Source organism: Podarcis erhardii (genome assembly GCF_964252035.2).
Source record: "Podarcis erhardii genome assembly, chromosome: 1".
Classification (NCBI taxonomy): Eukaryota; Metazoa; Chordata; class Lepidosauria; order Squamata; family Lacertidae; genus Podarcis; species Podarcis erhardii.
The window spans coordinates 113250452-113274978 of record NC_138497.1 but is presented as its reverse complement, the minus strand read 5'-3'; the positions used below and the strand labels follow the sequence as shown (position 1 = coordinate 113274978).

General features: G+C 41.5%; 1 long non-coding RNA gene across 1 annotated transcript in view; it reads right to left on the bottom strand.

The window, feature by feature from the left end:
- LOC309335675 overlaps positions 1–24527 on the bottom strand; it is a 162336-nt gene that overhangs the window by 115423 nt on the left and 22386 nt on the right. Inside the window, exon 3 of the long non-coding RNA XR_014153628.1 lies at positions 856–934. This is a non-coding gene — a long non-coding RNA (uncharacterized lncRNA). The remainder of the gene's footprint in view (positions 1–855; positions 935–24527) is intronic.

Genomic DNA, 24527 nt, shown 5'->3' with positions numbered 1-24527 from the left:
CACAAATATCACATGGTAAAACTCAGCCACAGATGTTACTCCCTGGACCACAAAACAGAAAGCAACCTTAAGAACATAATGGTGAAAGTGAAGTGGAATTCTGAACTGAAACATTAACATATAAGCATCAGTGAAATTGGTCACTTGGGGTAGATCTAGACACAGGGGGGGGGGACACGCTATAAATAAGTCAGAAATTAGATTGTTATAACAAAAGAAAGAAATCCCTATAGAAAACCATGTTTTAAAATTCCTGCTCCATGGCGCCTTCTAGTGTTGCATTCAAATCACTGTTTCTTTACTAATGGAGCTGAGTCCCTGGTTCTAAATGGAATCCTAGACATCTTAGTAGTACAAACACATCAGAAATTAAGAATTACCTACTTTCTTTGATAGATCTGAGGCACAAGAAGGATAATTTAGAACAACATCACTCTACTCAAAATGAAGAGGTGTACAATGTTGGCTTAATGAACATGGGCGATCATAAAAAAATGAGAGAAAATATATATTCCTGGGGGCTGTGTCCCTGTCTGTGCCATTCCCCAACGTCAACTCCCTAGAGCTTCCCCTTCATGCAACAACTAAGCTCACTTTTCACCTTCCTAACCCCATTTCTGGTACGTTCTGCATGCAAAGCAGATGTTCTACTACTGAGGTAAGCACCTTCACCCACAGCATCTCTCAAAGCTATACTCCATGCAGGACCAGCAAAACATATGTATTCCACCTTTCTGCTACATTTCCACAGTAGCAGAAAGCTTTATCAGTTCTTATCCAAACTCAGAAAACAAGCTGATCTTTTTTAATCTAATGCCCATTAGTATTATAATGGAATTGTGAACTTTGGATTACCTGTGTTACTTCAGGAACTCTCTTAATACTTGACTTCACCCATTGATTTTTCACCTTTTACAGCTACAATACCTGTGCCCTGCAAAGAAATAAAATATGGCAAGGGCTTAAACAGTAGAGTGTTTAAAATATTTAAAAGTAATTTGAATAGGCATTATTCATATTAATAGCTCTAGTTTTGAGGACGAGTCAGAACGGGAAGTTTTCACATGACAAATGTTACCATTAAAATTCAGTAATGAATGCATTTTTAATAAGGCAGTGATCTTGTTAGCTTTAGAGGTGATTTGTTGTTTTTCTCTTTTCTTTTAGAACACCTAAAATCTGAGTAAGCCTCATCAGATAATTAACCAGCATTAATTACTTCCTACGAGAAAGACTTCTCATTTTATAATTAGGGGATGTGCTGTCGTTATTTTCATTATTTTTTCCCCTTTGCAGCAGGTGTCTTTTATGTAAAGGGTGCTCCAGAAATTGTTAACGTGTGGCGATATGCTAATAAGAAAAAAATTAGACAGCTCTTTCTACAAAGATACTGGGGCTCTTAAGTCAATGGTTCCTGATTATACATAGAATTACTTACTTTCCTACCACATGCAAGCTCCCCCTCTTGAAGTCTTAACTAGGTTATTTGGGGAGGGGCATGCCACATTAGCCTTGAGATTTTAATTTATCATATTTATATCCCACCATTCCCCTAATGATCTCAAGGTGGCATGTATTCCCTTTTCATTGTATCCTCACAACAACCCTGTGAGGCAGGTTAGACTAAGATAGGAATGCCTCTGAATGGGAATGTCTTTTGCTTTTCACAAATAAGCCTGGGCACCTATACAGACACCTGAGATTTGGGTCAGGTGTGGCAAGTCAGAGGATGTGGCTTAAAGGTTGCTTGGAACCCTGGCATCTCACTTCAGAAATTAACTACCGCCTCCTCCCCTCCTTGAGCTTTGCAAGATAAGTCTCAAAGACAGCCCAATTATTAAATGACCTTCTTGGAAACCATTAGGAACCCTGCTTATCTACAAAATTCCTTGCAAAATGAAAATTGCTTGACCTTTACTCTACTAATATGCAAGATATACTGCACAAGGCCCAGCTCTTGTAAACGGTAAACAATACACTGAAACAATATTTGCTGAATAGTCAATTTCTACCATTTATAAGGCTACCTTTGCGCTCCTTCTCTCCCTCTCCAAAATTTTGCTTCCAAAATTACCACTAGTTCATGTTTAATATCTAGATTCCATAATACTTCATTAAAAGAAGCCTGCTCAAATTTCAGTAAGACTAACTGGAATATGTAGAACTTCAAAGTAACATTTATAACAAGCCAACATGTTAAAGGCATGTTATCGAACTGCTAAAACCTCTGTGCTGAAACTTGCCTAGCACAAGATTCTTCATTGCTTGTAGGCTAGATTAAGATAGTATATGCAAAAAGATACCAAGGCACTTGGCAGGAGTATAAATAAACTGCATGAAATAATAAAAATACATAATTTGTCCCTCTCTGCAGCAAATGTTGTGGACAAATGTAATTCCAGATATAGTAACTTTTGCTAGTTATATAATAAGGCCATGGAAGGTTGTTTCACCAGCTTGTTGAAGAGATGTAGCAGATGTGAAAACCCCACCAAATTAAACAAAAGAGAGAAAATAGATGTTGCAGGAAATTAATTTTGCCATGTAAAGAGTAATTTCAGCCAGCAGCAGTCACGAGAGAGGACAAAATACCTAGTATCACACCAAGCATGATGCAACATGCTTGCCCTCTGTGTTATTCCCTCCTAGAGAACTGTGTTGAAGAAATGGACCATGTAATAACATCAAATGTATAATAAGACGACGACTACTACTACTACTACTTATTATTATTGTTGTTGCTGCTGCTGCTGCTGCTGCCTTTCATCCAAAGACTACAAGGTGGTCCACAACATAAAAATACAAAATGATAACACAAAATACATTTAAAAACAAGAACAGAAACAATCCAATAACCCTCCTCCCACAAGCACATTTAAAAGGACATAGGATGTTGATCAGTCAAAGGCCTGGTTAAAAGAAAAACATTTTTGCCTGGCTCCTGAAGGTATGTAATGAAGCTGCCAGGCGAGCCTCTCTGGGGAGAGCATTCCTCAAACAGACAGCCACTGCAGAAAAGGCCACTAACATGGAGATGTCATACATAGGAGGGCCTCAGATGATGATCGCAGGGTCCAAGTCATTTCTTATGGGGAGAGGCGGTCCTTGAGGTATTGCAGTCCTGAGCTGTCTAAGGCTTTATAGGTCCAAACCAGCACTTTGAATTGAGTCTGGAAACTAACTGGCTGCTGTAATATGCCCAACGCGCCTTGCCCCAGTGGTCACCAAATTCTGCTTCAGTTGAACCAACTCTAGAGGCTGCCCTACATATAACACATTGCAGTAATCTAACCTTGAAGGTAGCAGACACTGACAATAAAAGTTGAGAGGAAATATTGGGGGAAAATGAGTAACTGAGAGAAACTGAAATTGACAGATTCACCTATCCCTAGATAACACTATGCTTAGCCATTCATTACCAGCAAGAAATGAGAAAGGGACGCACAATGGCAGCAGTTTTGTGACTCTCATAGCATCCAGAAACTCGGTTTACAACATGGGAGGTTTTGAGGAGCTGAGATCATGTGAAGGAAGAATATATATTTTAAAATAGGAAAAACTAGAATGATACCAGCAATATACGCAAACACATTTATAGGGATGAGACATAACAAACATTTGGTAATAGTTTTGTTTAATATCATATATATATAATTTTCCAAACTAGAAGCTGCAGCTGCTGCAGAGGATGGTTTAGTATCACATTATTTTTCCTACTATCTATTCTCCTTTTATTTTAGACCTTATTTTGCTTACTAACATTTTTATTATGTGTGTTTCATAGAGATGCATTTCAGTTTTGCTCTCTTCCGCTGTGATCTGTTATAGCTCTCATGTCAGCTGAAACATTAAGAGTCAACATACAATGGTTCTTTTTTATGTAGGAAAGTGTTTTGTTCCCTGTTGAAAACATGTTTAAGCATGTTCTAGATATTGTATAATCATCAACCTGATCATTTTTGAATACTATTGTGAATGAGGTTAGCTACTACGTGTGGGACTTTAGCGTTGAAATGGGATGTGTGTTGCATCCTAGAAGAGGGACCTTGGATCCCCTAAATGAATATATCTCACATTTGAACATATTGGCTCATCCCGAGATTCTCTCTTGCTATGATGAAATTATGTTTAATATTGCATAAAATGCGGTATATTTTAAATGCATTGTATCCAAGTTACTGTAAAGAATGTTTATTTTTTTTTTAATAATATTTTTATTAAGTTTATGAAGTACAGAAAAAAGAAGTAAAGACATAGATAGAAAAATACAGTAGAGAAATTACAAATTTCCATAATCCTTTTTTCCAACACATCTATTGGACTTCCCCACATCCTCCAAACCCTGCATTCTCTGTAATACAAAATATCAGCAATTTGTTAACTTATTTCCAAACTTATTGTATCTTTCATTTTATCATGTTGCCTAATTTCAAATCTATTGTAACCCAAATCTTATATGTTTTAACTTAAACATAATAAAGTTATTTCATTATTCCACCTTTAACTTCTTGTACCTTAATTTCCATTTCATTAATTTACCAATGCTGAAGCAAGAATTTCTAAAAGAGCATTTTTTAACATTCATACAACTTGTAATGTTTTTTCAAATAGTCTTTAAATTTTTCCCAGTCCTCCTCGATTGTTTCTTCTCCCAAGTCTCGGATTCTGCCAGTCATTTCAGCCAGTTCCATATAGTCCATCAACTGCGTCTGCCATTCCTCCAGCGTGGGTAAATCTTGTGTCTTCCAATGCTTAGCAATCAGGATCCTTGCTGCTGTGGTAGCATACATAAAAAAAGTTCTATCTTTCTTAAGTACTCTCTGGTCCACAATGCCCAGAAGAAAGGCCTCCGGTTTCTTAGGTAAGGTATATCTAAGTACCTTTTTTAGTTCATTATGAATCATCTCCCAAAAGGCCTTCACTTTCGGGCAAGTCCACCAGAGGTGAAAGAATGTCCCTTCCGCCTCTTTACATTTCCAACATTTGTTATCAGACAGGTGATATATCTTAGCAAGTTTGACTGGGGTCATGTACCACCGGTATATCATTTTCATAATATTTTCCTTCAAGGCACTACATGCCGTAAATTTCATTCCGGTGTTCCATAACCTTTCCCAGTCTTCAAACATAATGTTGTGCCCCAAGTCCTGTGCCCATTTTATCATGGCGGATTTGACTGTCTCGTCCTGTGTATTCCATTTAAGCAGCAAATTATACATTCTCGAAAGTAATTTATTTTTTGGCTCTAACAGTTCTGTCTCTAGTTTCGATTTTTCCACCTGGAATCCAACCTTTTTATCCACTTTAAAAACCTCCTGGATTTGAGCATAATGCAACCAATCTCGCACCTTGTTTTTCAATTTTTCCAAGCTCAGCAGCCTCCAATTGTCTCCAATTTTTTCAATTATTTCCAATATTTAGGCCAGTAGGCTTCCATGTTAAGTCTCTTACGTGCCTTGGCCTCCACCGGTGAGAGCCACCTCGGAGTCTTACTCTCCAATAAGTCCTTATATTTTGTCCAGACCATCAAAATTGCTCTTCTGACAATATGGTTTTTAAACAATTTGTGAACTTTAACCTTGTCATACCACAAATATGCATGCCACCCAAAAGCATTGTCAAACCCTTCCAGATCTAGGACATCAGTGTTTTCCAATAAGATCCAATCTTTCAACCAGCAGAAGGCTGCAGATTCATAATATAACCTCAGGTCTGGCAGGGCAAATCCCCCTCTTTCTTTCGCATCAGTTAGTATTTTAAGCTTTATTCGGGGCTTTTTGCCCTGCCAAACAAACTTGGAAATATCCTTCTGCCACTTTCCAAAACATTCCACTTTGTCCACGATCTGTAGGGCCTGAAACAGAAATAACATTTTCGGCAATACATTCATCTTTATAGCTGCTATCCGGCCCAACAAGGAAAGTTTCAATCTTGACCATATTTCCAAATCTCTTTTGATTTCTGACCAACATTTCTCATAATTATCTTTAAACAAATTCAAATTTTTGGAGGTCAAGTACACCCCTAGATATTTTACTTTTTTAACCACATTTAATTCTGTTTCTTTCAGGAACTCATCTGTTTCTGTAGTTGTCAAATTTTTTGCTAGAACCTTAGTTTTTTGCTTGTTCAGCTTAAATCCTGCCACCCGACCAAAATCAGAAATTAATTCTAACACTCTTTTAGTGCTAGAGACTGGCTCCTGTAATGTTAATACCAAGTCATCTGCAAAAGCTTTCAATTTATATTGTTTCACTCCGACCTCAATTCCTTGTACAGACCGGTCCTTTCTAACTGTAAAGAATGTTTAAATACATTATTAGTATTTTAAATACATTCAATACATTATTGGTATTGGTTTGTCTCTGGAGGCTGTGGACTCTCTTTCCTTGGAAGTTTTTAAGCAGAGGTTGGACAACCACCTGTTTTGTATGCTTTAGCTTAGATTTCTGAATTGCAAGGGGTTGTACCAGGTCACCCTTGGGGTCCCTTTCAACTCAAAAATTCTATGATTCTATGCTTCCATGGAGTTGGTATTTTATCTGGATAGCTATATTTTCTTCTGTAAAGGTTTTTGAAGTCATCACGCTGGGATCAGTGTACAAGGACTTTGTAAGATGAAGATAAATGTAACAGATTTATTGTTTTCGTAACCGAATTTCTGCAAGTAAAGCTTTAGAACTTATTCTTCTTGCATTGAAGAATTTATTTCTACATAAGGACCTAGTTGGCACCCGTGTCTCAAGAGACAATGGAGTGCACTCCAGGGATGAAGTCAAACCACTGTGTTAGTGGCAACAAAGTGACCTCCCCAAGGTGGAAGCCTGGGAAGGATATATGGAGGTCCTGGGCTGCCCAGATGACAAGACATCCCCGCCCCCCAATGTGGTCCAAAGGAAAGCAGAACAATACATTTGGCAACAACTTGGCTGCAGGAATTGTCAGAAGGAGGTGTACAAGGTGCCATACAACTGTCTTAGAGACTCCACTCCAGATTTGTGTAGGGTTTACTCCCTCCCGAAGACATTCCACGAGGCAGTGGAGGTTCAGGACCAGAGTTTTCCTTCTCCTAGATGGGCTACCTTCCCAGGTTGAAGAGCCCCATCTGCTCCTCGCTTCCTTCTTCAGCACGTGCAGAAACCGCCTTCTTGACCATGGGACCCACTCTTAGTCTTGTCTCCTGTCTTTGCATGCAGGGGAATGCCCTAACTCACGAGGGTTTGTGGTTCGAGGACCCGACCCCCGCAATGTGAAATGAATACACAAGAACACGTGATATACGGTTAATGGGCAAGGAAAGGCCACAACTTTATTGATTACAGCAGTGAAAAGGTATTGGCTTAGGCATTGGATCTCTAAAACAAGTGGGTTTATTCACTAGTAGGTGGAGCCTGTTGATGCTAATCCAACTATAGGCTCACCCCTGATGTCACTGAGGGTCGTGCCATGGCCTCCCGCCAAGCAGGCATCGGACAGAATACACGACCGCCAGATTCCTTTAACGGAATACCCAAAAATTGAAGGCATAGGTGATGGCCACGCCTAGCTCTTCGACACACCACAACACATTATTCCAATGCCTAACCTACCCACCAATACCACAAAAGTTGTGACGATTGCTACGAGGTAGGCGAAAAAACCAAAAAGCCTAATGCCAAATGGAAAAACTCCTACCAGGCCCCCTAGACAACCAGGGCGACCAACCTAAGGTCCATAGCAAGGCCAATGACCTAAGCCCTAACTAAAAGGGAGTGGAGGGTGGGTGACTCGCGGCAGGTCGACGAGGAAGAATGAGGCCGGGGAGAGGCTGGCGCCGCAGCAAAAGGCTGCTGAACACGCCCCCTCTGAGGCACCTGGTTGGATGCCTGCCAAGGGGTGTGGGCGCCAGCCAGGTGAGGCGGAGGCAGGGGGCTAACGCCCCCTGCTAGGGGCGGTGCTCAGGCTCCCACCCACAACCACTCCCCTCTCTTGCAGGGAGGAGAGTCTTTGTTACAGATTGACTACCCTCACCTGGTTTAGCCGGCCACTCAAAGCTGTTACCAGTGTCTCTGCTGCTGAATGCTGACAGCTTCTAGGAGCCACAGGTGAGAGCTGAGGGCAGGGTGGTGTCCAAAGGTGGACAAGCTACCCCAGAAGGAGCATGGCATGGCCCACACCAGAGGTTCTATGCCTCTCCTAACTCCCCACACACCCCAACACAAGGACCAGAGCAGAAAGAAATATTCCACTAGCAATATCTATCAACCCAGTCCTTTAAACTGAGAAGAGGGCATCCCTAACAGCAGGGTGAAGGATCTTTCTTCACCCCAAGTAAAACAACCTTCCAGGGGCCACATGCAAAAATGGACAGAGCAACAAACGCAATGTTTACCTTTGTGCAATAGGTTAGTTTCTAGACACGTACCTCTCTTTCCTCCATCCAGGCAACTAAAAACATTGTCCAAGTTCAAGGACACATTCCAGCAAGGCAAAACATCTCACGGAGAGTGCAAAGCAGGCTGGTGAGGGAGAAAGAGGTGACTGGAAAGTATATGGTGTGGGAAGAGTCCTGTGGGTCAGATACAGAGGCTTGGAGGGACATACAGTGGTACCTCGGGTTACATACGCTTCAGGTTACATACACTTCAGGTTACAGACTCCACTAACCCAGAAATATTACCTCGGGTTAAGAACTTTGCTTCAGGATGAAAACAGAAATCACGCGGCGGTGGCGTGGCAGCAGTGGGAGGCCCCATTAGCTAAAGTGGTGCTTCAGGTTAAGAACAGTTTCAGGTTAAGAACAGACCTCCAGAACGAATTAAGTACTTAACCAGAGGTACCACTGTATTTAGCCTCTGGGACTTTTCTTTTGCCTGGGAATCCATGCAATATCTTCTTTTTTAAAAAAAATCTAACTATCCAGCATCTTCTTAAATGACAAACACTCCCTAGTCCACCACCAGCAGACATAATTTTAAAAAAGAGACAAGAAAGCACAAGGCAGAATTGAAGAAGTGAATTGAAAAGGTAAGTCAAAGAAACAGGGTGGCCAGCTGCACGTTTCAGGTGTGCCAAGTTTTATCTCTTGGCAGGGTAGAAATTAGGGAGTATTTAATACTGGCAGCATCACATGAAAGACATACCCAGGCACACACACACAGCCACTTGCTGTACTTGAGAGCATGTTGCACAAATGATAACAATATGCATGAAAAGAGAGGAACTGTACAGAGGAAACATATGCCGTGCTCGAGTGGAATGTCTGAGAAACTGAGAAGCAAAAGAATTAGGGATTCTGATGAATGGCTTGCACATAAGTGCATAGCAGCCTGAGGAGGCTCTGGTGGGACAACAGGGAGTTTCTATCCCATTTGTGCCTGGACTTTATCGAGAACTGTGGCCCTGGTGCTTTCTGACCCAACTAATTTTGCCACCACTTTAAACCTTCAACTAAACCAAATACATGGTTTCTTTATCATTTTCTGCTCCCCTACCACCATTTATTTTAAGACACTTCTATTTACCTCTTACCCTTTTCCCCCAAATACAGTGACTGACTGTAGGCATGGGACAAAACAAACTGGAGTTTCCTGCTCAGCAATGATGTCAAGCTTTATTAAAGCCTTTTGTAAACAAAACATAACAAGTTTACTTGCAGGTAAGTTGTAAAATCAAGTTGGCTTACTATTAGAAACAATATGTTATTATTACTTAAAAAGACAATATGCAACATGCAAGTAATGTGTTACTGTTGCTTTAAAGAGAGGTTACTATTGTTACCGTTGCTTTGAGATGACAGCAACTATTTACTCTATCTCCTTTACCTTTATTGACCTTAGCCATTTACCCTTTCACATCCTTTTCCTTTTGGTGGAGGCAGAAGGAGGAGGAGCCACCAGCATTGCCAGTCATGAAAGCCGAGCTCCCGCACAACGCCCAGATGTTGTGTGCAACAATGCTGTGTCCAGTGTCCGGGCATCATGATGTTGTATGCAACACTCAGATACAATGTCATGATATTGTGGCATCGTGCTGGACATCAGCCCTGTTATTCCTACCCAGGTCGGTATGCCTGGTAGAGGTGAACCTGGAGAACATTGTTCATCCACCCCACCCCACCCCACCCCACCCCACCCCACTGCTCTAGTTTCACCCCTTGGCCATAAGAACATCAGAACCTTGCTGGATCACTCCAAGTCATCTTTGGTCCAGCATTTTGTTCTCACAGTGGACAACCAGATGCCTATGGGAAGCCTGCAAACCTGACATGAGTCCGCAAGCAATCTCCTAATTATGGCTGCCAGCAACTGGTCCTGAAAAAGAAAGCACTTGAAATTGGAAATCTCATACATGAGGTTTGCAAAGATAAGGTGGATAAAAATGTAGCAATTGCCTGAATAGATCTTTCCCTTTCTGCCTATTTACATATTCCCATCCTTTTTCCTTGTCACACTAGAAGATTAGAGAAAAACTCCTTTGTAAAAGCATTATAGATGGTAACAGCAACATGTTAGTGCTGTATTAAGAAAATAAGAGGAAATGTATAATAGCTTTAATTTGTTAAAGTGGATCTATTGCTAGATGACTTGGGTTTGGTGTGGTGTGATTTTTGTGTGTGCAGATGTGTACGTGCAAGACGTAATGCTTAGAATTATCCAAAATATCCTTTCCTGCATCAGAACCCCAAGGAACTCCCCTCTCTGTACACACACACACAACTAAGTCACTGGTAAACTAGCATTTCATGCTGTCTAGGAAAAATACAACCACACCACCCATATCCAGATGGAAAGCTTTGCATGCATGTATAGGCATCATGCTAGGTATCATAGTGATTCAGAATTGTTATTTGCACTAAGAAGGCACTGGATGATTATAGCATATATCTATCTATATCTTTTTTTCAAATCACTGCACAAAGAATTTACAACCCTCTGTTCCTCAAACAGTGCCTATTTATATTTCTGTGATTGCCCCCCCCCCCCACTTCTGAGGGAATGTTTCATCAGCTGTCCAAGGTTTGCAATTTTAAACCCAATTAAGGAACCATTGTTTTATCATCTAATGAGTTAATAAGTAACAAGTAGCCAAATCTGTGAAATTTCATATAAATCATTAATGGTGCTAAATAACATTGTAGCTTCACAGTTTGCAAATATCTCCCTGAATAGCCTACCAGCTGTCCAAATATTAGCAAATTAAGGCTATGAATCCCCAAATACAAAGAAGCATATTTCTTAAATTCAGTCCTCCTATCATTTTGTGCATGCTGAAAACTAAATTGAAAAGTAAAATGTTACTGTGTATATCATGAAATTGACCCTGGGTCACTTTAGTCCTTGGTGCTTGGAGCAAGTTCATGAGCAGATATAATATAATATAAGCAGATAAATCTTCATCCAGGTGCTTATATTTATGTGGGGATAATTGGGAACAAACATTTAAATGACCATTCATTTATTCCATGTTAATGGCATATGTGGGGTGGTTCAGTGTGGTTTCATTCATTAGGGCATATCAGTGGTTTAATATAAAACATTTTATTCCACTCCTTATCAAAAAGACAAAGTGGTCTACAAGATAATCCTTTGCCCTCAGGTTTACAATCTAAAAGACAGCACAAAATCAATAAGGAACCGGGAGGGGAGAGAAGGGAGAAAGCAAGTCGGAGCACCAATTGTTAAAGTGGCATGGTTTTCAAATTTCCTATTAAGAGCAGTGAATCTGACAAGGAGGAGTGGATGGCGCAGTGGGGTGAAGCCACTCATTTTGGCCGCTGGTGCATTTGCCCCACACCTCCCTCACCTTTTCCCCTATGCCTCCCCATAAGCAGCAGTGATCCAAATGACCAGAGGTCGGGTGAGCAGCCTCACTCCACCCCTCTGCCGCTACTGCTGACAAGGAATCCTTGCATGTCTGACACAGAACCACAGCACATTAGCAAAGGACTCTGAGGCATGCTCCAAAAGGGTTACACAACTCGTTCCATGTAAAGTGTGTCGAGTTTCACTGCTGAGCTGCTTGAGTTGGAAGTCTTTCCGAGAATTCTTCCCACACTCCATGCATGCCTTGCTGGATGCAGATTGCAAGAGAAGAAGAGGTGGTGACCTCAGTTGCAGGGAAGCTTGTTTGCCACTGCTACTATTCTCTATGAAGGACTCCAGTAACATTCAAAGGGACCACGGGGTATCCTGGAACACTGTTTGTACTTCCTGCTTCTCTGCAGGAAGGAAGATGTTCAGGTTTAACTCCAAATGCATCCAGTTTGTTCCAGGAGCTATCCATGTGCTACATTATTGTTGTTATTAGTTACTTGATTTGAATCTTTCATTCAGCCATAAATGAAGCATTTGTACATTTGAATGCTTCCATGCATCCTTGTTTGGGATGGAACATATGCTTGCTTGTTTTCAAAGTTGGCACAGATGTCTGTTCATATTATCCTGGTGGCAGGGAAAGGAGGAGGGGGAAATCACTTGACTGGAAGCATGAAAGCAGTAGGTCCAGATGGGCTAAGTTCTGCGAAGAAAGGACGACACAGTGATGCTTTGCACAAACAAAGCCTTGAAGATGTCTCATGGAGCTCATCTCCACTACAAATATTGCACCGTCTGGAAGGTGGGCCAGAAATGAAAGTTGTTGTATGTTTCTGAAGGGCTCCACTTCTATTTTAATTTTTCATGGATGTGTAGATACAGATATGAAGGTTATGTGTAGGAAGGAATGTCGGACTTAGACTGCATCGAGCCACTGAGTCCTGTTTACAACTAGGAATGAGGGAGAAATTTGATGGTTTGCACTTTAAGAGAAACCCGCCTAATTTGCACCTTCCAAAACAATGCATTTCTCTAAATTTTATGGTGCAGTTCTCGTTTGTAAATATTCTTATTGAAAGTTTTCAACACAGCATACAATAAAAGCCAAAGTCATCTAAAGAAATAGAAAAAAAGAAAAACCTAAATAATAATAAAAAAGGAAAGTAGAGAAGCAGAAGAACAAACACAAAGATAAAAATGAATACAAAAGACCTCTCCCCCCCCCATACAATCCATTTTTTCCATACACGAAAAAGTAGACCCTCTCACCAGGGAGCTTATCTTTCTTCCCCTAGTTCATCTTCCCCCCAAACCTATGTTATTTGTCTCCCTGCCCACTATGGTGAAATTATGTAACTTATGTAATTATGGAAAGTACATTTCCATTGCTTTATTCCACCCCATTCATTTCATTGCAAAGGAAACTCAGTGCAATGGGGAAGCATAATAAATTGTGCCACCCCTATCTCCCAGGGTTCATGCTTCCTTTTGGAATGAGGCACAGTGGAGGCTTGTTGGATCTGAGAAGAGGTCAGAAAATTGAGCAATATGTTAAGAGGCAAATAAATAAACATTAGTTTAAGAGAAAGAAAACTACTGATACTGGGGGATTGGGGGGTGCAGAAATTGTTCAGTTTGGATTTATGAAAGAACATATGTGAAATAAACACAGTCTGGAAATAGACCGATCTGTTCATCACTTGGGTATTATCTATATTTTGTAATATCACTTTGTACACTGCAGGAAAACTGCAGTGGAGCTCAATACTTTGAAAAGTGGAGCTCAATAATTTGATGCAGCTGTCTTCATGATCAAGGAGTCACCCCCCCCCCCAACTTCATATTCCTTGCAAGCAATGCTTTAAGCATTCTGTTTGCCTGAAACCTAATGTTTTTCTCATGTCTTTTTATACCCAGTAATTTTATTACAGGAGGTTTTTTTTTCTAAGGGGAAACTGAACAAAACCATTCAAAAGCACTCAAAGGAGTCATGAGCTACAGTGAATTTGGGTAGATGGATGAGTGCTTTATCTTCGTTCCACTATTTATTTAGTTAGTGGAAATCAGAATGATGTCTTTTCACAGAAATATATGGTATTCAAGTTTCCTGCATTTTCTACTGTAAAGCAGCAATTACGGCTGCCCTGATTAAGTGCACACTCAGAAGGGAATTTATCCATGCCTACCACTTATTAGGAAGACAAGGAGAAATAATTATGTCCTTAAGTTTCAAAGTTTGCATGATGACAAATTCATTGCATTGCTGCTTATTATGTTATAGTAGAAAGCTTTCTTATTTTTAACTCCTCTGCCCACTTATCATTTGTTAAAGTTCCCTAAATACACTATGCTAGCATATTTTTTCATAATTTTAGGGGGAGGGAAAAAAATACCTGTCCTGCATGGTAGATTTGAGGCAGTGGTTTTCAAACTTTCTACATTCAGGAACACTTTCTCAACCCATCTGTTGGGAAACATGTATGTCTACTATGGATCCTTCCAGAGGATTCTGGGATATGCTCTGAAGCATACAGAGAGAGTTCATAGTTTGGGAAGGGTTGTAGCTCGATGGGGGAGCACCTACTTTACACATAGAAGGTTCAAACCATCACAACTCCAGGTAGAGTGGAAAATTATTGTCTGAAGCTTCCAGTCACTATGGAATGCTTTTCTAGATGGTCTGACTTGGTTGGAAGCAGCTGTCCCATACATGACACAGGCTTGGCCTGTTGTATCAGACCATCAACCCACATGGACTGCAAGCCCACACTGGAACTTGCCAAACCCTCCTTTCTCGCTCTGGATTACAGAGGAAAAGATGTAGTGGCAGGCAAACTGTCTTCCAGGAAAGTTTGTCCACTATGATTGATTCTCTCGTTGAGTATCCTTGATGACCTTCTGAGGAAATCCTGTACTGTCAGGACTACCTGACAGTACAAACTGCACAAGACGGTGGAACAGACTGCCTAGTTAGGTGGCAAGATCTCCTTCATTAGAGGTTCTTGAGCAGAGGCAGGATGTTCACCCACCAGGGATGCTGTAAGCAGTGAATTTGCTACATTGTGAAATGGTGCGTGGAAATGGAGCACAACCACCTAGCACTCTAGTGCAGGAATGGCTCCCGTGGAAGCCTCCAGATGTTGTTGGATTACAACTCCCATCAACCTTGATGATTGGCCATGCTGCTTGAGGCTGATGGGAGCTGTAGTCCATATCATCATCTTCAGGGTCACAGGATCCCTTTCCATGCTCTACTACTGTATAGGCCAGGGTTTCCCAAACTTGGGTCTCCTGCTGCTTTTGGACTACAATTCCCATCATCCCTGACCAGTGCCCGGGCAGATCAAGATGATGGGAGTTGTAGTCCAACAACAGCTGGAGCCTGCAATTTTGGAAACCCTGGTACAGGTACTTATTACACTATTCAAACACGTATACTGACTTTTACTTAACAACATATCTATATTTACTTCTAAAAACAAGCAGCAGGCATCTGGTTCTGACAAATAAATAAATCTGGCAACAGAATTCTGGCAAAACAAACTCAGCTAGATCCATTACTGTTTTGGTCAATCAGCAGTCCTAGTAGAATATCTGACATACTTGTCTTCAGAATCTTACCATTCTAAGGCAAAGGTTCTTACCAGGAAGGAGAGTGAGAGGGGAAAGGAAATGGGGAGCTCAGTGCCAATTTACTGGAGTTATGCTCTTTGAGTGAGGGATGGGGTGAGACAATGAAACCAGGAGAGCTTGTGCGACCTTGCTGCTGCCTCACCCTGTCCCATCCGCATGAATTCAGTGGCTCCACCAGGAAGGCACAGCTGTCTCTGGCCTGCTCTCAACAAGCCGATGCTGTACATAGGAGTTAAAGTGCCTTGCCCCCTAATATGTGAACATGTTCTTAACAAAGATGAGGGGAGAAATAGCCTAGGATGAAAGGGACCTGTAAAAGGTTCAGTCAGTAAAATTAGTGTCTTGGTACATAATCAAAGTACAGTCATACCTCAGTATAAATACGCTTCAGGATAAGTATTTTTGGGTACCACTGTAGTAGGTTTGACTATTAAAAGAGTTTAAAATCAGGCAAAAACCAAGATGGCAAAGTCATTAAAGGTTAACATTTTATTGAAAATTATTTTTGCAGAAATTATACCAACTACACACATGATTCTTTGCTGCTCTATTCAAATTGTTGCCACTACTGTTTGGACAGATTCATCAAAGGAAAATCTCCACTTTATTTAAGCCATCTCCACACCATCAAAACGAAGATTCTGCTATGGGAGCTTCTAGATGTTGGATGGATAACCTATGGGCTTCTAGATGTTATTGGACCTCAACTCCCAACAGCCCCAGACAGGATGGTCAGTGGTCAGAATTGGGAGGGTCTGTGGTCCAGCAACACCTGAGGGGGTCTGTTTTGATCCTTTCAAAACAATGTTGTTGGCCACATTTGAAATGAGGGGGGAATAAGAATTTAATAGGTGTGGGTTATGACAGATGCACACAGAGATGAAAGTTGTCTCACACAATAGTAAGCCCAGAATAGAGAGCTGGGCCATCAATTTGTTTCATGACTAATATCCTTTGAGTTGCAAGGGGAATTTAAGTGTTACAATAATTGGAGTGCAAAAGAAGGGAGCACACTTGATCAAATAATAATATGACAACTTAATAAAGCAGAGACAATGAGAATGAAAAGTGAATGATGGAAATAATGGGAAACAGCAAATGCGAATATTAGAAAAGCAGGGTAGGAGGAATGTTTTTATAGGAAAGACAAGGTACAAAATCCAGATAATGGCATTTCAACAAGGGGCTGTAGATATCCAAGGAATCTTTGAGATATTGCTACTATAGCGTCTGAGGGAAAATAGTCCTGTCGAATCAAGCATGTGACCAAAGATTAAATAAGCAGCAGAAAAAGAGACTTGGGAAACAATCTTACCGCAAGTCCCTTATGTCTGTCCCCTTTTTACTCTCAATACTTTTCACCCCCTTTCCGCCCTGGCAGGACCCCTGTGCCCCAAAAGGCTTAAATTCAACAGGTGAGTCTCTCTCACATCACTACATCTCTGTAGCTTTGCATGTTCGCATGCAGCTATTGAGAGAATGGAAGAAGTCCCTGGAAGTCCATTTGCTGGAGGTCCATAAGCTCATTCTGACCTTTGGCCCACCTGACCTTTTCCCAGTGACTGCTGATTACTTGTGTATATACCTCCTCCAGAACATGAAACCGAACCTTTATTGTCATTGGCCCAATCCTGTGAAATGCTCTTTCAACAGATATTCAGCATTGGACTGAAAATCAAATATATGCTACCAGACGTATGCAGACAATTACGAAAATGTATTTCTGTAAGAGGTAGTTGATGATCTCAGATTTTATTTTTTGCGTGCAGTTTTTATACTATGGTTTGTTCTGCGATTCTTGTAAACTGCTTTGGTTTTGTGTGTGGTTGTTTTTTTTTAGGAGACAGCAGGATGCAGGTTTTTTAAATTATTTTAATAAATAAAAAAGAGCCATAGCTGCCAAAGTGCTCAACCACCCTGATGACATGGGAGGAAAATGGTAGCCTCTTTCATAGCGAGAGAAAGCTGTTGAGGACAAGTTTTGGCACAGCACTGGATAGTACACAGAGAAGCATATCTTAGGGAGGAGGCTGCTGCTCATATGCTCCCTCTCCCATCAGTGGCCTGAGCACAATATTGAACACCAACCAAAGGTTCCATATATTTTTTCAAAGATGTAGTTTACATTACAGGAGCTTTGCCTTAGGGTTACAAAAACTTGGACAATAGTGTGATAGGTACAAACAAACAAAAAGCCATTGCCATTTTATGAGGCAGCGAAACACTTCTGGCTATGAAGGAACAGTGATGGATTTAAGAGAACCAGAAGACTGATCGGGAAAATTGGGCAATGCATTTCAATAGATGTCTCGGACAGAGTCTTAACTTCATTAAAGCCAGTGACAAAATACCCATCAAAATCGACAGACTTCAAAACACAAGCAATGTCTTGAAAGACTCTCAGGTAGATTCCTTCCCACCTCTTCATCTCATTTTTTCAACAAATGCCAGTACTGCCACATAGTGAGGTTAAAGTGCCACACCGCAAGTGATAAAGATGATGGATTTTCAGTGTTCCATCACCTTAGTCCTCCACCTCTGAAAACTGTTTGCCTCTTCTGCTTTGCAGACTCACCTGCAAATCTCGCTTGTGCTTGCATGCACATAAGAATGTACAATGATCTAATTGCAATATGAACACATATTGCATACTGAGTCAGCCTCATACTAGTTCAATATTGTCTACACTGACTGGCAGAAGCTCTCCAAGGTTTCAGACAGGGGGCATTCCTAGCCCTACCTAGGGATGCCAGGGATTGAAACTGGAACCATCTGCATACAAAGCACTTCAGGGACAGTTTGCATAAAATTGAATATGTTACTGAAAATAATGTACCCCCCAAAAAATGCAACATAGTAAGAGAAATTGCAAGGAAAAATACATATAATGGAGGAGATGTGCATAAAATGTAAATGAATGTTTGTGAGGAATTCTTTTTAAAAAAAAAAGTGATTGAGAAATGTGGAAAAGACTGGAAAATTGAGAAACTAGAGAAACCGAAATGATCCCTATCCTGAGTACAGATTAGTTCTAGCCAGTGCATGAGTGAAACACCCTCCAACGCCTGCACGTTTCCGGAAATACTAAAAACAATTTCAAATGGCCACAAAAGGGTTAATGATGGAGGCGAGTAAAAGCAAGTTACCAGACATGAATCCTTCTGGAAACATGGAAGAAAACTGGAAAAGATTCAAGCAACGCTTCACCCTGTATGTTCTTGCAATATGTGCCAGTGGAAAAGATAGCTGCTCTCACAGCATCTACAAGAGACAGCTTGCGAGGGAGATTAGGGGGGTGGAGAGTGCTAGGTTTTGACTCCAGACCCACTGCTAAGTATGGGAAGGGATCCTTTTGCAATATGCTGTAGAATTACAGATGAACTTAACAAACAAACCATGATCCTTCATACTTTAGACTCCAAGAAATTGCCAATTCAGAAGGTGGGGGGATGACCTTTTGAAATTGTGTCAACTGCAGTCCTAGCAACTTAATGACTCCTGGGTATTTGGTTGTGTGTGTGTGTTTCTTCTGCAGTGTAGAACACGCAGACCCACTCCCCTTCTCTCTCTTAATCATTATATCCTCATCAATCACCTTCATTTTCTGACTGTAACCTTTTTAAAAATTGAAAGCCTGTTGAACAGATGAGTGCAGAGTGCCTTAATAACTGCATAATTGTTCAGATAATTATTAAAATAATAAATCCTTCAGATCCGATTTAAATAATTCATACAAGCCTTTTAATGCACTGAGCTTATTGCTCTGCTGTAAGCATTGTTCTGCTCCTGAGCTTGGGATTGCATTTTTTTGTGCACGCGAAATAAACTTCACATTGTCGTTCTCAAACAAAGAGCATCTGTGTCAGTCGACTGATTTCTCTATCAATAAAAATAGCACAATCCAAATGGGGAATATGGGGCATCTGTGGACATATCAGCTCCACAGGCTTGAAGAAGTTTACTAGGGAACCCAAGAAACTCTAGTTCAGAAAGTAAAACTAGGTATCTCTAAAAGAATTATTGGCACTTTCACTCAAACTAAAATTCCCAGGACTCTTGGGGTGAGGGGGACAGCCATGACAGTCGATATATGTTTAGCTATGCTCCATGGATTCTCCCTATTCAGTTGCCACCTTTTCTTTGTAGGGGGCAAATTTTTTATCCAGTTTGATGGCTTTTGTCCAAGGTTAGATGCCAAATTGGAAACAGCGTTTTAGGAGATTAGTTATTGAAGAGCAGAATGAAGGGCTGAGCTATAAACAGGCATTTGTATCCAGGTCAGGTCAGGCTGATCTTCCTTCCCTTGCTAGCGTTTTTGCTTTTAAATTGGTTAGTGGCTTTCTTCCTTTGGACAAATGGGTGGGGGTCTGGGGGCCCTTTTCCCCCTTGCTTCTGCAGACCCACTGCAACTGGCTTATGGAGCAGATTGCAGAAGTGGGGTGCAGTCACTACACTAGCTAGCTTCCTGGAAGGTGGATCACTGTTGCTTGCTGGGACTGAGAAGGGGGTCGGGTGGTGAGGAGGTTGGCACAGTGCAAAAGCAATAGCAGGGGTGCCAGATTGATTCCACATGTGGGTTTGCACAGCAGTGACCTCCTCGTCCGGGGGCGTAGGGTGGGTTGCTGGCGCCCAGGGAGGGGCAGGGTTTGCGCCCCCCCCCCGATGGACTGGGCAGCTGACAGTCCCTTCGTTGGCCAGCATAAAAGAATGTCTCTCCTTGCAAGCTAGCCCCAACCTGGGAGCAGATATAAGGCAGACAAACGTGAAACCAGGAGTGCCACCGTGTCTCCTCGCCCTCCTGTCCTGGCAGCAAGGCACTCTGGGCAATGCACATGACTCTAGCAATGCTTTTTTGCTTTCCTCTTTCTCCCTCAGTGGGCGGTGGTAGTGCCTCTCACCCTCCTTCCCTCTCAACCGCCCCAGGCATGAGGATGTCCCGTCATCAACCACCAGGAGAAGTGGGTGCTGCCACTGCTCCAGCCCTGAAGGCCCAGCCCAGGCGGGACTTGCCTCCCCACAGCTCTGGCTTTGATGAGGGAACTTGTTGTGGGGGTGCCTGGTTGGACCCCTCAGAAATTTGTGCTCAGGGCCACAGCCCCCCTGGCCCCTGTATGCTACATCACTGTCCCCACCACTTCATCCTTCCCAAAATTGAACAGCGACCCACCTACCTGGAAGCTGGATTAGCAGCTCTGCCCCATTTAATGAGCCACTTCTGGCAGTGTGTTCTTTCTGGAAGCAAAGTCACTTCATCTGCTGGATGGGATCAGATTGATCTGCCTTTTGCCATGATGCTCTTCCAGGGAGACAGGAAAAACCATTCTTCCTGTGGCCCCTGGCCCCTGGCTGATGGTAGAGTCCAGAGTGTGGAATATGTACCACGGTGAAGCTTTTTTAAACCTCTTAATGCAACTCAGTTTCTACATAGACAGATAGACAAACTTTCTGGTTTGCAAAATTTCCCTAAGTTGTCTCTGCAGCTGAATGAGCAATTTCTACCAACTCATTATATTTAATCTGTTTTTTCTGCTTGGGGAATATTATCTATGCACTAATTACAATTTCCTACAATGCAACCATTATTTGGATTGAAGCCCGTCAAAATAACAACAAGCAGGAAACAGAACTTTTCTAGAGATGTCAATCCTTCATCGGATTGAATTCCAGGAAAGTCACAAAAAGACCTCCAAGGCAGTGCTATGTATGCATTCAGTAATAAATCCCATTGATTTCAATGCTTCCTAAGAAGCATGCATAGGATTGTGCAACCTTACAGTGCAAATGTCTACTCAGATGTAGATCCCACTGAGTGCAATGGGGCTTACTCCCAGATAAGTGTGCATAGAGACTGCAGTTTTAATGCCTTAGCAAAAAACCACAATCAGCACTAAGATCAAGACCCTCTGAACCAGCAGCTAAACTCAGCCTTCCTTGTTTTCTAAACTGGCAAAATGGCGGCCAGACTCAAAGTGAAGATGTGAACGGAATTACCAGTAGGTGAAATAGCATCTGGCCAGCTGGTTGCAGTGCTTACACTTGTTACAAATCTTATTAAGTAATAGTTTACCTCAGTGTGATGCTCGTCTGTAAGGTTTTCTGCAGAGTTGAAGAGAGATTAATCACATGCTTGTATTTATTCAAACATTTATCTGCATCTAGATTGGTAAAGTTCTTTCCACTTGACCAGAGAACCAAACTACCTCAGCAACAGCTCTCTCACTTTACCATAGATTAGCCACCAGTATCACTATGCAACATGGTGTATTTTGTCATACTTGAAAAGTTGGTTTCAATAAAGGATGTAGCAGAATGTGCCATTAAATTGTTGTCTGTATTCACCCAGCCAGTGGTAAGTGTCTAACACTTACATTTGCACTGTAGTACTTTATCCAATCATCATAATGTTCAAAATCAGGATAAACTTTTTTTCCTGTCATATAAGGTAGGCATGTGGCTGTGACACCAAACCATGGTTTGTCCTAACCACAGTTTAGCAACAACAAACTATGGCTTCGATTCCAAACAGAGGTGCCAAATTAGGGGGGCTGGGGGCCAAGGGCCTCAACAAAATTTTCAAGGAGGGGGCCTGGCCCCCTCAAAATTCCACGGCAGCCATGTGCATACGCTGTGCAACATACTTACTCACATCCAGCATGTGGTGTGCTCACGTCACAGGGTGGGGGGCAAGTCGGCATGCTTGGTTCCAAAAGTGCAACAGAAAACTGTGCTTTAAGGCCCATTTCTGAGTTTCATGCTTTCTAGCATAGAAATACAAATCCCTCAGCAGGTCTGTTTGAGCTGAGGTTAACACCCAGGACCTGGGAGAAAAAGACAACCAAATAAGTGACATGTTAAGTCAACACGATTTAGCGCAACCAACATTATGAGTCAATTTGGAGCCCTGGGTGGGGGAGGACAGAGAGCAGAAAGCAAGATTGTTCTGAGAGTTCTCAACAAAAAGTAATGCTTGCAATTGATTACCCATTTTCAAATCAAGCTGAGAAGAGTTTTCCCATCAGTAATTTGGATTTGTTTTGATAAACATATTCCTTGCCTACGAGGCATCCTTTGACATGGGAAACATTGTTCCTTCATTTTGAAAGTGGCATGCTATAATCTGATAATGGCACACTATTATCTGGCTCATTTTGTATACAGTGTGTGTATACAAATACACAATACACAATACACACTACTGCATTTCTTTCCCATCCTTCCTCCATGGAACTAGAGTCAACAAAATCAGTCTCACCCTCCGCATATTATACCCTCAACAGCTCTGTAAGGAAGATTATGATGAGAGATCACTAGTGAGCCTTCTGGCTAGGTGGGGATTTGAACCCCAGCTTGCCCAGTCTAACCCTGTCAGAAAAGTTAGGCTGTGAGATGGTGAGATAGGTAACCCCAGAAAGTTCCACATCTGAGCAAGAATTCACGTTTTGTTCTTTTTGGTCCAAGTCACTGTTGAGTAAGGAAATGGAACTGATAACTATGACTCTCTTGATTGAGACTATATCATTCGGAAACCTGGAAATTTTGAGCAGTGTCAGATTAAACCCTGTGGAGGGGGAGGGAGGCTTGCAAATTATCTCCTAAAACTTTTTTTTGTAATTTTCTTTCAAGATCAAATCAATATTATTTTGATCCATTGTCACGGGACCCCTAAAAGGCATGGGGCCCATAGGCCAGTGCCTACTCTGCCTATCTGGTAATCCGACACTGATTTTGAGGCTTCATAATATTTCTGGATTCCCACCTTCTGGGGAATGGCTAACTCTTAGGTAGGACCCTCTGGCAAGGTCCAGTTCAGCTTTGGCTTGTTCCAGTTTATATGCCAGGGGAAAGTATATCTGTCTGCCCAGCAGAAGTAGTCCTGTTAGGTGTGATGGTAACACACTGCAATATTTAGTTGCTATTCCCTCTTGTAAGTGCCTAAGGAACATCTTACACTGAAACAATAAATGTATCATAGTTATAAAGTTTAAAACAAAGTATAGCAAGTACCAGAAAAACTCAATTACAGTTGGCAATCTTGCTTTGGATGCCTTTTATTAAGTGGTTTCTATAATTTAACAGTAAGAATTGATTTGTAACCACTAATCATTTTGCTTCCAAATTGTCAACTGCATCTCATCTCTTGCAGAATCTAATTATTAATCGTATACAAAGGGAGATGACAAACATGCTGCTATAATCACGTTGATTATATCATGGCAAAATTGAAACATTTTCACTTGATCTATTAATCAATATGGTTAGCAGTGTTGCTCAGAGCTCATTAAATGTTCATTGGAGCTCAGGAAAAAAAAGATTAACTATAAATATTTCAGCAAAATAGAATTTTTTACATGAGAACAAGAGGGCATTGTTAATCTCTTATTTATTATAGTTAACACTCTATAAACTCTTCCTTGGTGACAAATGGAAACGGAGCCCTTCTTGGGCTTGATATTTTGGGATTGGAATTAACAAACAGGAACAATGGGGAGAAACAATAGCTTTGAAAACAGCTGTGCTCCACATCTGCACAGGGAAAATTTTTGGAAATAAAGAAAAATGTTCAGAGTTGTTTTTCCCCCTCACTGCTTAGCAGTGAAAATTCTCTCTGCCTACTTCAAAATCTATATTGTTGATGGTTTACTAGCAGTACATGTGAGAAGGATATAGGGGTCTTGATGGACCACAAGCTTAACATGAGTCATCAGAAAAAAGCAGAAAAAAAGCAAATGCTATTCTAGGCTGCATCAACAGAAGTATAGTGTCCAGATCAAGGTAGGTAATAGTATCACTCTATTCTGCTTCGGTAAGACCACACCTGGAATACTGTGTCCAATTCTGGGCACCACAATTTAAGAAGGGGATTGACAAGCTGGAACGTGTGCAGAGGAGGGCAACCAAGATGATCAAGGGTCTGGAAACCAATCCTTATGAGGGAATTGGGCATGTTTAGCCTGGAAAAGAGGAGACTGAGAGGAGGCATGATAGCCAAATGGAAGCGGGAACAAGCTTGTTTTCTCCTGCTCCCTCAACTACCTGGCAGTTAGAAAGACAAAGAGCAGAGCTGAGGTGTGAGCTAGAAGCTAGAAGCAGGCTGGGAAG